This window comes from Pinus tabuliformis, chromosome 9 (assembly GCF_031772625.1).
Source record: "Pinus tabuliformis cultivar Carrire ecotype Pingquan chromosome 9, CPIR1, whole genome shotgun sequence".
Classification (NCBI taxonomy): Eukaryota; Viridiplantae; Streptophyta; class Pinopsida; order Pinales; family Pinaceae; genus Pinus; species Pinus tabuliformis.
This window is the reverse complement of record NC_142307.1, coordinates 1204447146-1204463157: the sequence shown is the minus strand read 5'-3', so window position 1 is coordinate 1204463157 and position 16012 is coordinate 1204447146.

Sequence of the window (16012 nt, the reverse complement as noted above, 5' to 3'; positions counted from 1 at the left end):
TGCTGCTCTCATAGTCCTTAGAATTAGGACTAAGAGGACACAATGACACTCCATTCTTTTGAAATTCATCATCACGCTCTTCATAACTGTTGCTCTCATAGTCCTTAGAATTAGGACTAGGTGGACACCATGACACTCCAATATTTTGAATTTCATCATCCCGCTCTTCATCATTGTTGCTCTCATAGTCCTTAGAATTAGGACTAACCGGACACCATGACACTCCATACTTTTGAAATTCATCATCATGCTCTTCATCACTACTACTCTCATAGTCCTTAGAATTAGGACTAAGTGGACACTTTGACACTCCATTCTTTTGAAATTCGTTATCACGCTCTTCGTCACTGCTGCTCTCATAGTCCTTAGAATTAGGACTAAGTGGACACCGTGACACACCACTATTTTGAAATTCGCCATCATGCTCTTCAAAATTGTTGCTCTCATAGTCCTCAGAATTAGGACTAAGTGGACACTGTGACACTCCATTCTTTTGAACTTCACCATCATGCTCTTCAAAACTGCTGCTCTCATAGTCCTCAGAATTCATACTAAGTGGACATCGTGACACTCCATTCTTTTGAACTTCACCATCATGCTCTTCATCACTGCTGCTTTCATAGTCCTTAAAAGTAGGACTAAGTGGAATCTGTGACTCTTTATTTATTTGAAATTATTCATCCCCTCTTTCATCAGTGCTGCTCTCATAGTCCTTAGAATCAGGACTAAGTGGAAGAATTGACTTTCTATTCATAGTGGAAGAATTCCCGCTATATTCATCAATATGAATAGAGTTTTTATGCGATAAAGATGTTGATGGTGTATAAATCGAAACTTCACTATCATAACATTCTATCCCTTTCAAATAGAAGATGTTGAATGATACAAATGGAGAGTCTCCTAAAGATATTATATAGCTTAAAGAATGAAATTTTCCCTCCAAAAAGTTTCGCGAAAATATTTCCCTCCAAAAATTTTCGCAAAAATATTTCCTTCGAAAAAGTTTGTTAGATTTATTTACCTTCATTATTTTATTCTACAATTTATTGAAAAATGTAAACTAATTTTCTTATGAAATAAATCATTAAAATTAAAATTGTAAACTACAACTTTTACATTAATTATTTTAATAGTTAAAGTATATAATATTTACTAAACAATTGATTTTATTTTTTTTAATTTTTATAATATATTATAAAACAAATTAATCCCACATTCAACCCATTGTAAAACAATTCTACAATATTGGCTTTATAATATTTTAAAACAAATTATCTCACATTAACCGTATGGTAAAACATCTCGATAATTTCACTTATATATTAAAATTTCGTTATCACTATTACTCACATCACATACAGGTTTTCTGAAAATCGTTGAAAGACTTGTGAATTTGTGGAGCAGCTACATTGCTATCAACAACATATTCAACGAATAATTCTCGCAATTGAAATGTAAGTTAAACTTTTTTCCTTGAAAATTTTCATATTAAATTAGTTTAATGAAAAAGAACTTTTTTTTTTAAATTAATAATTTTTCTGAGCCAAAATAACAATTACGTCTGTCGTGAGCATGGTGGGCCCGATCAAACTCAATCGCCCAATAGCCGTGGGTGGGCCACTGTGGTGTCGCAGGGTGGGCGGGGTGTGAGGGCTTGGGGGGGCGGTAGGGGGTGTGGGGGCGGCCCAGCGACTTGCTCACCTGTCGCAAGGTTGGGCGATTCTGAGAATCTCCCAACCCCCCCAGCGGGCGGGCTAGCTGCCAGGGTGAGCGTCGCAGCCCGACTCGCCCCCTACCTTCCACACCCCCCTCCCGACACCCTCACTCCCTTCACCCACACCCTGCGCCCCTGCCCCCTTAACCCCCCCTCCACATTCTGCCCCCTCAACACCACCCTCATCCCCGACCACCAACCCCCTAGACCCCTCACCTCCACATCCCCACATGATTCGCTAACCTTCCCATCCCCACCTACACCACCCCCTTCCACCTTCACGCGCCCACGTCACCCCTATCCCCTTACCCACACCTACTCGCCCTCCCCCGCACCCTCATCCCCTACCATGATTCGTTAACCTTCCCATCCCCACATGATTCGTTAACCTTCCCATCCCCACCTGCACCACCCCCTTCCACCTCCACGTGCCCACGTCGCCCCTATCCCCTCACCCACACCTACTCGCCCTCCCCCTCACCCTCATCCCCCCACACCCACCCGACCGCACCCCACATCAACCCTCGCACCCACGCCACCTCACCTGCACACCCTCCCCCTCATGCACCCTACCCACCCACGCTCTCACCACCACCTGACGCGCATGCTCTCCCCCTCACTCGCCCTCTGCACGCCCTCCCCGTCACCTCCTTCCCACCCACGTGTCCACCACCCTAACTCACCCTCCCCACCCCCTCACTCGCATGCCCTACCCCTCACGCCCTACCCTCACGCACCCTCCACCTCTCTCCTTCCCGCACCCTCTCCCTCACCACCCCCTCCACTTCCCCTTCCCCCCTCCCTTCCTCCCCCTCCACCACGCCCCGTGCCCTCGCCCTTCATCCACCGTCCCCCTCCCTCACCCCCCCCATCCCGTGCCCCCCTCTCTCCCCCTCCCTCACCCACGCGCCCTCTCCTGCTCCCTCACCCCCACTGCTCCCCCTCTGCCTCTCCCTCACCACTCCCCCCTGGCGCCTCCTTCACCCCCCCACCCCTACGCCCTTTTCCTCCCCTCCTTCACCTCCCGTCCCCCTCCCTCACTGTCCCGCCCCCCCCCCCCCCCCCCCCCCCCGCCCCCCCTCTCCCCTCCCTCACCCCCCTCCCTCCCTCCCGCGGCCCACCCTCGGCCGGCGCCACCGTGGCAGCCCGCGCCCCCCCCCCCTCGACTGGTGGCTGAGCGATTCTTGGAATTGCCTAGCCGCCGGTCGGGCAGGGAGGAGGGCCGTCGGGTGGCATAGGCTTCGGTCGCGCCACCCCGGCGGCCCGCCCGCCCGCCTGACCAAAATCGCCCGACCACCGGTCGGGCGGGGGTCGGGCCGCTGTTGCGCCACCGCGGCGGCCTGCCCCCCTGCCTGACTGGTGGGAATCGCTCGGTCGCTGGTCGGGCGAGGGTGCGGGCTGCCGTGGTGGTGCGGCCAAGGCCGGTGCCACCCCGGCGCCCCCCCCGCCCGACCGGCAGCCGAGCGATTCCCAGAATTGCCCGGTCGCCAGTCGAGCGGGGGACCGGGGCACCGGGGTGGTGCTGGCTGAGGGCGGGCCACGGGAGGGAGGGAGGGCGAGGAGGGGAGAGGGCGCGGGGCGGGGGGGATGAGGGAGGGGAGAGGACGCGGGAGGGGGAGGGCACAGCGTGGGGGAGCGAGGGAGGAGGTGGGGTTTATGAGGGAGGGGAGAGGGCGCGGGGCAGGGGAGGCAAGGGGGGAGGGCGCGGAGGGAGAGGGGGGTGAAGGGGGGGGCGGGTGAGGGGGAGGCAGTGGGAGCGTGGGTGGGGGTGAGGGCGTGCAGGTGAGGGGGAGGAGGGTGAAGGGGAGGGCGGTGGAGGGTTGTCACTCACGATGGTTGTTACTCATTTTGAATTAATGGAAACTTCTATTACACACTTTCTGTTTATAAACAATTTTATTCACTTCTTTCATGGTTAAGTTTTCGAAGATTTTTAATGTGCACGGTTCATTTTGTTTCGTGTCTAACTGGGTGATATATTTTTTATTTAAAATCTTTGACGGTATATTATAATTACTTTCAGTCAAATATTTTTTTATTTCAATTTTTTTTATTCATTACATATATTTTTTTGTACTTATTAAAAAAATCAGACATATATTAAATGAAATATTAAAATAAATTGTTTTAAATTTGAAAATATTAGATTTTTGGGTTTAGTAGATATGAAGATGTAAATATCATTTTGAGCGTAAAGTTTAAAAAATGTTTACATGATTTTTTATTCTTCTACATTTTTATTAGATATAGAATCAAGATAGATCTATGAAGGCCTCGAATAAAAAAATAATAAAATGTAAGAATTTTATTATTTTTCACTACCTTCATATAATATATACATAGTTAATTTTGGAATGTTTTATTCGTGATTTACTTTTTCTACATTAGAATGTTAATGCATACCCTTTTAGAATGTGAGGGAGGGGGAGGGGGGTGAGGGGCAGGGCATGGGCGGGTGGAAGAGTGGGCGGAGGGCATGCGGGTGAGGGGGGCGGCGTTGGCGGGCGTGGGCAAGGAGGGCGGGTGGAACGGTGGGCAAGGAGGTGGAGGCCGTGGGCGAGGCTGTGGGGGGATGTCAGGTGGGCGAGGGTGCGTGGGGGTGCCTAGTGTGTGAGGGGAGGTGTGAGGGGGTGTGGGAGGGGTCGGGTAGGTGGGGGGGGCGAGAGGGGTGCGGGAGAGGCGGGTTTGTGTGAGGGGGTGAGGGAGTGTGTAGGGGGGGCGAGAGGGGTGCGGGAGAGGCGGGTGGGTGTGAGGGAAGAGGGTCGGCATGGGCGCATGGGGATGGAAGGGAGCCAGGTGCGGGTGAGGATGGGGAGGTTGGGGGTCGGCCCCCCCACACACTCGCCCCCGGCCATTTCCTACCCATCCACACCCGTGCACCCCTCTTGCCCCACCCACCCAGCCTGCCTACAGACCCCACCCGGCTGCCCACCCCGCCTCGCCGTCCCTCACCTGACCTCCCGCCTGCCCGCCGACCCACCCGCTCGCTAGTTAGGGGTGGCTGGGCGATTCTGATTATACAAATAAAAAATTTATGATATATTTTCGTTGTTAATTTAAGTTAATATGTTTTTGTTATTTACTGATTTATGTGTTTCTATTTTTCATGAAAATGGCATCAAAGAAAATTTCTGTGAATATTTATGGACCAAAGACTCTTAAAGGTGCATCTTCAAGAAACATTGGTGAACGAACTCCACCTGAGCTCATGGCTACAAATATTTCAAGTGCCTCAAGTGATAAGAAGTTGATTTCAAACTGGAAGAATTCAAAAGAGGTGAAATTTCCATCAAGAATCTGGTATGTGAAAGAAAGAGAAAGAACAAATGTGAATATATATCTATATATTGATATACCAAATGATAATGGAATTTTTGAGGTGATGGGAAGATTCATAGATATGTGTTCGGTACCGGACACTGAAGTTATTTACATACTTACGAAAGCTCCCAAGTCACATGAAAGGATTAAATACCGACTATCATATTCATTATATGACACGAGAGAGGTGTCTACAAAGTTATGTAAACAAATTGTAAATGGGATGACACAAAACATCGTAAGTAATGTTAATTATATTTGTATTTTGCGTTCTTGAAAGTGTCTTGCTATATTTTTTTAACTTTGTTTTTTATTGACATATGATATTTTGTTTGGCAGAATTTTGTTAAAAGTTGTTCAATTAGGTTGGGAGGTATTCATTTCATAGAGCATGATATCATGAAAGTTGTCAGTAGTTTTTACTCAATGTCAAAAGAAGATATGGAAGACAAGCAAAATGTAGTAGTTGATGATGCTACAAAACTACATCCAAAGAATAAAAAAAGGCCTCTGGTGGATAAATCTAGCAAGGGTGAACAAGTTACTTTTGAGGATGATGAAGTTGAAACTGACAGTGAAGCATATGTTGCCATTACTGAAGATGACATAAAAGACCAAAAGTAACAATTCCAAAGAATAAATCTGTTGGGAATGTTATGACGAAGAAAATTAAAGTTGAATATTTTGAAGCAGTCATTACCAGCGGTCAAAAACCTAGTGAAACTTCAAAAGAAAGCAAAGAAATCATTACACCAGGAGCTGATTTAGAGGATGGCATTATCAAAACAAAACAAAATTCCATTTGAGAGAATTTGACAAAGAGAAACTTAATTAATGGTGGTCGTACATTTTAACTTAATGTCAGGCAAACCTATAAGGCAAGTGAAGGACAATGTCAATATAAATTTAGAAAGCCACATCATCTACTTATTCACAACTTGAAGACATTGATGAGGTACAATCCATATGCTCATGTGGTTAGTTATGTGCTTCTTGTTGATCCACTTCAAGTTCCCAACAAAGAAGCATTTGATAAGTCAAAATGTTTTGAATACAATTATTATGTGCTTGGGGGGAACCATTCTGTAAAAGCTCAAAGACAATTGATGGAGGAATATCCTAATAACCCACGTTTTGAAACAATGAAATGTATCATTTATGCTGATTTATCAGATACAAAAGCAAAGCTAGTGGCATAGGATCATAATTCAGATAATGAATATAGGATGTTTATGACTTTCATCCAAAGGGTTAGATTTATTCATAGTGAATTTGAAGAAAAATGTGGTGGGGATAGGATAAATGTTACTGCAGATTTCCAAAAGGAACGTTGTATGGAAATAGGCTATCAAATTGAAGAGAAAACCAATTCAAAAGGTGGAAAAGGCAACAAAAATAGTGATTTATTCAGAGGTGTTGATAACATTTTCCAATTGGCATTTAGAACTGGAGATGTTTGGAAGTTGATTGATGAGATTTTTAGCATGTGGGAAGACATTGCCATTAAAAACCAGAGGGTCAAAAAGTCTAAGCCATTGATATGTAGCAATAGTAAATCAGCTCCTGAAATGAAGCAGCGTCCATACGATATGACTATCACACCTTGGAGGGCGATGCAAGGAGTGAAAGATGAAAAAATTGTCAAAACAATATTATCTCGTGTGAGGTTAGGGGAATTATCATTGGAGGAAATGTCTGAAGAATTTCAAAAGTAAGCTTGTTGAATTATTTTTATTTATTTCTAGATTATAATTATATTTTAAATAAAACATGTTGTTCTTGGTAGTATTTGTTATACATATCATTATATTAACTTTTTGTTATTTTATCTATGCAGTCACAAAGTTTACATGAAAATTCAAGAACAAATGGTTAGATTGTTGAATGAAAATAGTTGGGATGATGTTGTACGCAACTATCCAAATTCAAGTTCTACATCAACATTAAAAGCTTTTTATCTTGCATTTAAAAAGGTATCTTGATTTATACATTCATTTTTATTCACCTGTGTACTATTTTTAATTTATAACTTACACATATATTTGTTTATTTTATAAAAGATGAAGAAGGATGATAATGGAGTGCCAGATAGTTTCAAAACCTTTATTGAAAAAATAAAGATTGAAAGACTGAGAAAGCAATGTATTAAGAATGTTCAACTTGATCCAACTCTTAATCATTTCATTTGGAATGGGCTAGACACTATTCAATATCAAGTAATACAAGGCAACTGTGAAGACATTGCTAAACTCAGACCTAAAAGGGATTATGCCTTAGTCATTGCAGATATTCCCCATGGTTTCAATATTCCAAACATTGACTATGATAGTGACCCTTATACTTATCAAGCTCTTAGTAAAGTGGTTGCGGGATTTGTAGAAGTCACGTCATCACTATTATGGAGATTTGTGACATTTCATTCAGACACACAATTGGCAATGATATTGTCAAGCTTCAAGGGAAAAAAAATTCAAGGATGCAGCTTACATGGTAAGACGTTTAAAATGTATATTTGATTAATGTTGAAAAATTTATTTATGTACAAGTTAATTGAACTTTTACTATTTCATGTTATAGGCAAAAGTCAAATCTTCTTAACAATGAAGATCAACAATTTATAAATGATTGTGAGTTCATTCATATTGATAGTTGGGCAAAAGATGATAGCCATATGTCTATGATTTTTAATCGGGTATACGGAAAGAGTCATAGCCAAATACTGACTTATGAAGTTGTTGTGAGAAAACTAACATATGAAGACAAAGAAGTAAAAGGAGAGATAGTTAACATTTATCAAAACCCACAATTATTGATTAACTATCTTATAGACATATGTTCAAATGAAGGAGATTGGGTTCTGGATTTATTTTCTGGCTCAGGTAAGTTTTATTATATGGAATTGAATTTCAATATGTTATTTTTTAATTAATATGTCATTGTACTAATTTAGTTCATTATTTCTTTTGTGCTTGATAATTAGGTACAACACTAGCATGTTGCCTTAAAAAAGGAAGAAATTGCATTGCAATTGAAAAAGATCCAGTATAGTGCAATTTCATTCAGCAAAGGATTAATGCTCTTCAATTTCTTCCAGATGCAATACAAGAATTTGGGTTGAAGAAAGGGGACTTTAGTGAATCACGTGTGGTAAAAAAGGCAAAGGAACCCCAACCACCATTACATGGAATGTTTGCAAAGACATACATTGGAAGATTCGCAGATCAAAGATCCATTAAAAGAGGAAAATGAGCAAAAGAAAACAGAAAATATTGTGGAAGAAGACGATGATGAAACTTTAGAGGACGAAGAGTTTGGATTACCTGACATTGTTAATTAAATTTAAGTTATGCTTGGAAATCAAGCTTTGCAATGTTTTGACTTTGACATTTTATGAGAAGAATAAACACTCAATTAGGATTGTTATGCGTTCAATATTTATAATATGTGATTCGCATTGATTTTTAAGTTAATCATTATTTTTTGAAAAAAAAAAAGTGATTATTATTATTTTTTTGACATGAAATTCATAAAAAAAACTATTATTTAACCATTTTTAGTTAAAATTTTCGTATAAAAATTGTGATTTTGACATGTCAATTCTAGCAAAAAATTATCAAAGCGTGTAGTTTTTTAGCTATATTTATGTTAAAAATGGTTATTTTATGTCCATTGTTAAAAAATATTGTTTTTTAGAAACAATTATTTCATGTGGATTGAAAAATTAATTAAGGATGTATAAATATGTAGAATATCGAAAATTCAAAATATCGATTTTCTAATTTAAAAATGCAAAACAATAAAAACCTCACTACAAAAAAATTTAAATTAAAATAAAAAACAAGAAAATATGAAGAAAATGACCACTTCAAAAATTATCAAATTTACAAAATAATTATTTACATTTTATACATTAGAAAATTTAAAGTCAAAAAATAGGTCTTTTAAAAAAAGGGTGTGATGCAGAATACCCACTTTTTTAAATCAGCGTGAAAATCACTACCATTCTAAAACGTAATGTACATAAAATAAAAAATAAAACAAAAAATAAATAAATAAATAAATAATTTAAAAAAAAAAAAATTAAAGTGCTAAAAACTATGCTCTAAAAAAAATGTGTGTTCTGCATCACCCCTTTTCAAAATTAGATCACTTTTTTGCTATCTCTACGAAACGAGTGACAGTATCAATTCTTGTTTCAAAGTTTACACTGTTGAGAATTCCATCTAGAACCTTAGTGCATATTGCAGCGGAAACAATTCATGCTATGGAATCGAGAAATCGAGCAAGTTAAAGTGTGGTGGAAGCACTTTGGGCCTGATGAAGCTACATGGGAGATGGTTGATTAGATGCAACCTTTGTATCCTTCATTATTTACTAGTTCAGAAAAACAAGTTTTGGTATATGCATATATATGTATGGTTGCAAATACCGCAATGAAATGTGTTATAAAGCTCTAATAAGCAGTATGTTTATTTTGCTTTCAATAGGTTGTCATTGTAAATATTGCATCGAGTTCTGTTATAAAGCTCCATAGTCAGTATGTTTTTGTTTTCAGTGATTTTCTAGTCATAGGTGTCATAAAACATCGAGGACAATGTTCCCCTAAAGGGGAGGGGTTTGTAACAACCTCGGGTTAAAGTTTCATGTAATAAAGGATAAAAAAGGAAAAATAAGACCAAGGTCATGGGACACATATTCCAGGTTGAATGTAAGAAAACATTATAGTGGACATCACTTTTGGTTTATTATGGCTATGGAAATTGGCAAAGAAAAAGAGGCAATAATTGGCATTTATTTATGACAATAAAATAAGCTAGGAGGAAAGGGAGGTGAAGAAACACATATTTGCATGCTGAGGAAACTAGACGAAAAATGAAGGAAAATGAGGAAAATAGAGGCATCAATGATAAAAAGGCATCAGAGGATCAATTAAAAAATTTGTTCAGTTCAGTTTGGCTCTCTCCTTTCATTCTCTTTCCCATACACTCTTACACAATTAGAGTATTCTTGGAGCATTTTGGCATTCACTTGGATCTGGATAAAAGAAAGCAAAGGAAAGAGAAGGAAAACAAGGAGATGGTTGGGTTAACAACTTCATCAGGAGGATTTTGCAGGTAATAGGTTGCATGTGTGATTCCGTAGCTGAGGTGTGAATGTTAGGAAATTACATATTACGGAGCAATGGAACACATAAAATATTGCAGAAATATAAACACAGAGAACGCATAAAACAAGAGAGACACAGATATACGTGGTTCACCCAGTTTGGGCTACGTCCACCCCGAACAGTCAGTCCTTCCTTTCTATTATCCATCAAAATGAAGAGACACAACCTACAGCAAATCCACTATAATATCCTTTGTTTTCTCTCACAATCTCACCTCTCAGTTTCTCACTCACAAAATACACATCTATATCTCAGCCTCCAATACAATGCCCTCATACAAAGAGGGGGGTTGCCTTCTAGGACAAAAAACCCTAAACTAAACATAAGTTCTACCGTCAGATCATCTGCCTAATGAACGGCCCAGATTGACTAGAAATTACTATACTTTTACAAGGCAATTTTACATTTGTTTTTAGCTTCAGGGGCGCTGCCCCCGAGCCCCGCCGGGGGACCGCTGGCCCCCGGACCCCCCAGCCGGGGGGAATCGGCCCCCCCGGACCCCCGCGGGGGGGACAAGTCCCCCCCGCGTGGAGGGGTGTACAAACTTCCTGAGGTATACATCCAGCTGAAACAAAGACCTCTGAACAATCATGCTCCACACACAACAATCTCCCACTTGGAGAATGATTGTAGAAACTCCACCGCTGCTTCATTTGTTGGACAATGACTCCTCTTTGGACCTAGTTGTTTCTCATCTTCATCGTCATCCTTGAAGACCAATTGAAACTAAGCATATTCTCAGTTTCTCCCTGGTTACAACTTTTGTTAGCATATTTGCAGGATTCTGGCTAGTGTGTATCTTTTCCAGCTTCAACTCTCCATCTTCCAACATTGATCGTATGAAATGGTACTTGAGCTGTATGTGTTTAGTCCTAGAATGAAATGCTGAGTTCTTTGCAAGATGAATGGCACTTTGGCTATCACTGTATAACGTGCCCATATCATGCTCCTTACCCAATTCACCCATAAACCTTTGTAACCAAATCATTTCTTTACTAGCCTTTGTATCAGCAACATACTCTGCTTCTGTTGTTGAAAGTGCAACAACACTTTGGATTTTTGAAATCCAACTGACAGTTGTTCCACCAACAATAGATACATATCCTGTAGTGATCCTCCTGTTATCCCTGTCACCTGCCATATCTGCATCAACATATCCCTGTAGAGAAATGTTTGCACAACCAAAGCATAATGCTTGATTTGTGGTACCTTTCAAATATCTGAGAATCCATTTCACTACCATCCAATGTTCCTTTCCTGGATTGTTCATGTACCTACTTACAACTCCCACTGCATGTTCAATATCAGGCCTTGTGCAAACCATTGCATACATTAAGCTTCCAACTGCTGATGCATATGGAACTTTAGACATATAATCCATGTCTTCTTGGGTCTTTGGGCACATTTCCTTACTAAGTTTGAAATGGCTAGCAAAAGGTGTACTAATTGGTTTTGCATTGTGCATATTAAATCTTTTCAACACCTTTTGTATGTACTCATTCTGAGACAATGTTAATTTGTGATTTTTCCTGTCTCTAGTGATTCTCATACCAAGGATTTGTTTTGCAGCTCCCAAATCCTTCATTGCAAATGAATTTGCCAATTTTCTTTTGAGTACATTTATTTCCTGCATGTTAGATCTTGCAACAAGCATGTCATCCACATACAATAACAATATAATATAGCTACCATCATTTTGCTTTTTCAGATAAACACAATGATCAAAGTGACATCTAGTATAACCTTGTTCAGACATAAACTTGTCAAATTTTAGATACCACTGCCTTGGAGCCTGTTTTAAGCCATACAAGCTCTTCTTCAACTTGCAAACTAGTTTCTCCTTCCCTTTCACCTCATATCCTTGTGGCTGCTGCATATATATCTCTTCCTCCAAATCCCCATGGAGAAAGGTTGTCTTTACATCTAACTGCTCAAGATGAAAATCTTCAGCTGCTACAAAACTTAAAATAGTTCTTATTGAAGTCATTTTAACAACAGAAAATATTTCATCAAAATCAATACCTTTCTTTTGTGCAAACCCCTTCACCACAAGTCTAGCTTTGTACCTCTGTTTTCCTCCATCTTCTTCCTTCAGCCTGTAAACCCATTTATTCTTCAATGTAGTTTTTCCTGCAGGCAACCTGACTAAATCCCAAGTCTGATTATGCATTAAGGAGTCCATCTCTTCTTGCATGGCTACCTCCCACTTCTTCCTGCTTTCAGCCTGCATTGCTTCTTCATAACATTCGGGTTCACCAGAATCAGTCAACAATAAATAATATAATGAAGGAGAGTATTGTTCAGGGGGTCTACTTATCCTGGTAGATCTTCTAACACCAATTTCAGGTGTTTGGGGTGCCTGTTGCTGTTGTGGTGGTTGTTGTTGTTGATTATTATTATTTTCAGACACCTTTACCTTTTCAGTGATTTCATCAAGAACTGTGTATTCCTTGTTTTCTTTTTCTTGTTTCTTTTCCTACAACTGATTCTTATACAAAACCTTTTCATTGAATATTACATCTCTGCTCCTAATGATTTTTTGATTTTCGTAATCTTATAAGCGATAACCAAAATCATTAACACCATATCCAATAAAGGTACATTTCTTTGACTTTGCCTCAAGCTTTGTTCTATTTTCTTTATCAATATGGACAAAGGCCTCACAACCAAAAGGCTTTAAAAAAGAGTAGTTTACCTTTTTACCTGTCCATGCTTCCTCTGGAACACCACCATCCAAGGAACTTGAATGCCCTCTATTTAGTAGATAAACAACAGTATCTACAGCATCTGCCCAAAACTGTGAAGGCAATCCTGCATGTAATCTCATGCACCTTGCACGCTCCATGATTGTTCTGTTCATCCTTTCTGATACACCATTTTCTTGTGGTGTTCTTGGAACTGTCTTCTCTCTGCGAATTCCATGTTCTGAACAGTTGATGAGCCCCAAATTTTGGTAACAATTTGGGCTCATTTGGCCTACTTACCTTGCTCAACCCTTCATTTTTTATCACTTATGCATCATTTCTTAGTATATTCGTGTTATTTGTAGGAAGAAGGGCAGTCATTATGCCTATGTGGCTAATACATGATGATTTCGGGTTTTTTGACATTAAATGGAGCAAAGACCACGCAAATGAAGACAAGGAGACAGCCAAGGTGGCATTGCGGGTTTATAGGGAGGTTGTCCACAGCCTTGAATGACCTTCCTCGTGATCTCCACCCCAACTCCGAGCTCCAACAGCTATCACCACCGAGCTAGAAGGCAGCCAACGGATTCTACAGGAACAACAGTGTACTTTTAGTTGGACAGCCAAGCCCCACTAATTGAGGAGGCCAGCTTGGCCCTCATCATGTATAAATACTGAGGTTGTAGCCTTCGATGAGACTCTTGAACTTTTGTTGTAGATTTTGAATCACGAGCTGTAGCTCTGTTTTTGCTCTTTGTAAGCCAATTTTGGCATGTTGTTAGACTTATGATTATGATCTTTTAATAAAAGGCAGGCAGATTTGGATTCAATTCTGAGTTCTTAGAGGAGCTATAGCTCTCAGGTTAGGGCCCAACCTGAGAGCAATAGACCTCCTTTTCTTTGTATTGTTACTTGTCTTTCTTTTATCATTGCATTTCTTTCCTTTACATGCACTTGAAAAATACAGTTTGCTGAGTTGACTGTTTCGGTTTGGTTATGTAGGTTAGTTTCATGAATGCAGTTGTTTCAGTAGTTCAGAATTAGCATAGGGAGATTGAAGTTACGTTGAAGTTCAAAAAAAAAGGTTGAATGCATGCTCACTTTCACCTCTGTTTGGGGACCGGAAGTGTAGACCGTGCCAACTACCAAGAACACTGTTTTAACATGTGCATGCAAGTATTGATGTAATGTTTTTGGTTGAAGAATTGTCCATAAGATTATATCTTGAGTAATGACTCTTTGGTTCAGCATCATGCACGGTTTTCCTTCAGCTTACATTGCTGTTCTTTGATTCCTAATAAAACAGTTAGAATAGGTTGGTGAACTTTCGTTTACATGCAAGATAAGGGTGATTTGTTTCATTTACACTGCGCAGCACCACTTCATCGTGTTCTTATCCTTCTGAACCGTGCCTAAGCCACCTACTCATCCTCTGTTTAGCTCATTTGCCTTCCAACCCTTCTACTGTCCACGTTGCTCAATCTTTTTGACCTTCCACTACTCTACCCTTCTATCGACCAACCAGCTTTACACACGCCTTCCCCATCTCATCTCTCTGTCCATAGGTCATCAAAAGCTCCTCTTTCATCTTACCTATCCACCCACACAGCTCCTTAACTCCTCCATCACCCAAAATTCCGACTGCAGAACATCCTGTAGAAGTTAGAAGACTTCCTGTAGAAATCCCGAGCTTCCTGTAGGATCCCCTGCAGACATCCTGTAGAAGCCTGCAAACACGGTTGCCAAGCACCTGAATGTTGTGGACTTCTGTGGAATGATGTGAGGGATCCCCTGGAACCTCTCAGAGTCCTCCTGACCTTTCCCAAGCCTTCCTCCCCTTTGAACTACCCCTGCACAGTCAAGACCCAGTAAGAAGCACAATCACAATAACCCCACCCACTTGAGCAAAAATACAAAAACGTGTTCTCTTCAATGGAAGTAGTTTAAATTCATGCATCTCATCTCACTAGAAGTAATGGCATCATTTCTAGAAGTTGCATTCCCACCATTGCATCATAAAGATTAAGCTAGTCATATTAGGGTTTACTAGGGTTTTCATGTTTGGTTGGCTTTCAGTTCATTCTTGCAAAGTAGGTTAATTTCCTTTGAGATAGCCTTCATTCATCATTTAGAAAGCTTCTTCTGAGAACATATAGAAGTTGGCTTGAGCCCTAGCGGACTTGTGCCAGCTGACCAAGTGACAGCTGCGACAAGAGCTAGTACTTGTGCATACAGCACCGTCGCTTCCAAGTTTGTTACGAACTACCGGGTTGATAAAATTAGAGAAGGAAGCTCCAGGAGTTGTAGCATTATTGCTACAATACTGGAGCCCACCATCTTTTTGGCGCCGTTGCCGGGGAAGCGTCAGAGTATTAGTAATTGTTGCTTTTCTTCTATTTTCCTACTCTCGCCTTCTGCCAAGTAGTTTATTTCATTTCCATTCTGCAAAAGTAGCATAGACATTTCCTGCTTTCATAGATTAGCATTTCAATTCCGCAATTTCAATTTTGCAAGCATAGATTAGCATTTCAATTCTGCAAGCGTAGACTAGCATTTCCATTCCCGCAATTCCATTTGAGCAGAGTAGATTAGTCCTTTCCTGCTTTCATTTCAATTCTGCATTTTTATTTCAGCAAGATAGTTAGTTGTAGATCAATCTGTTTCAGTTTTGCAGGTACCAAAGAGAAAAAAAGCAAAAGCAATCAAAAAGTCTTTCCATTTCATGCCTCGTAGGAATCGAGATAAAACAGGCAAATTCCTACCCAACACCCCCACCACATCACTGAGTCACCCTTCTCTCTTCTTCGGTGACAGTGATCCAGAAGAACCTATAGGTGAACCTCCTGAGATATACGAAGATCCTATAGCAGAAGAAGAATTAGAAACCATCCCATCTGAAGCTATGGCTGACAATAGAGGAGAAGATGAGAGAATAGAAGGTGCCTTCCCCATCCGAGAAACCAATGGAGACATGAAAATGAAAAACATTAGCCCCTCTGCTCTGCCTCACTTCCATGGACTGACTACTGAAGACCCTGATACCTTCCTGTTTGAGTTTGTTGTCCTTTGTAGAACCTATGACTATACTGAAGATGAGCAGAAGCTTAAACTCTTCCCTTCAAC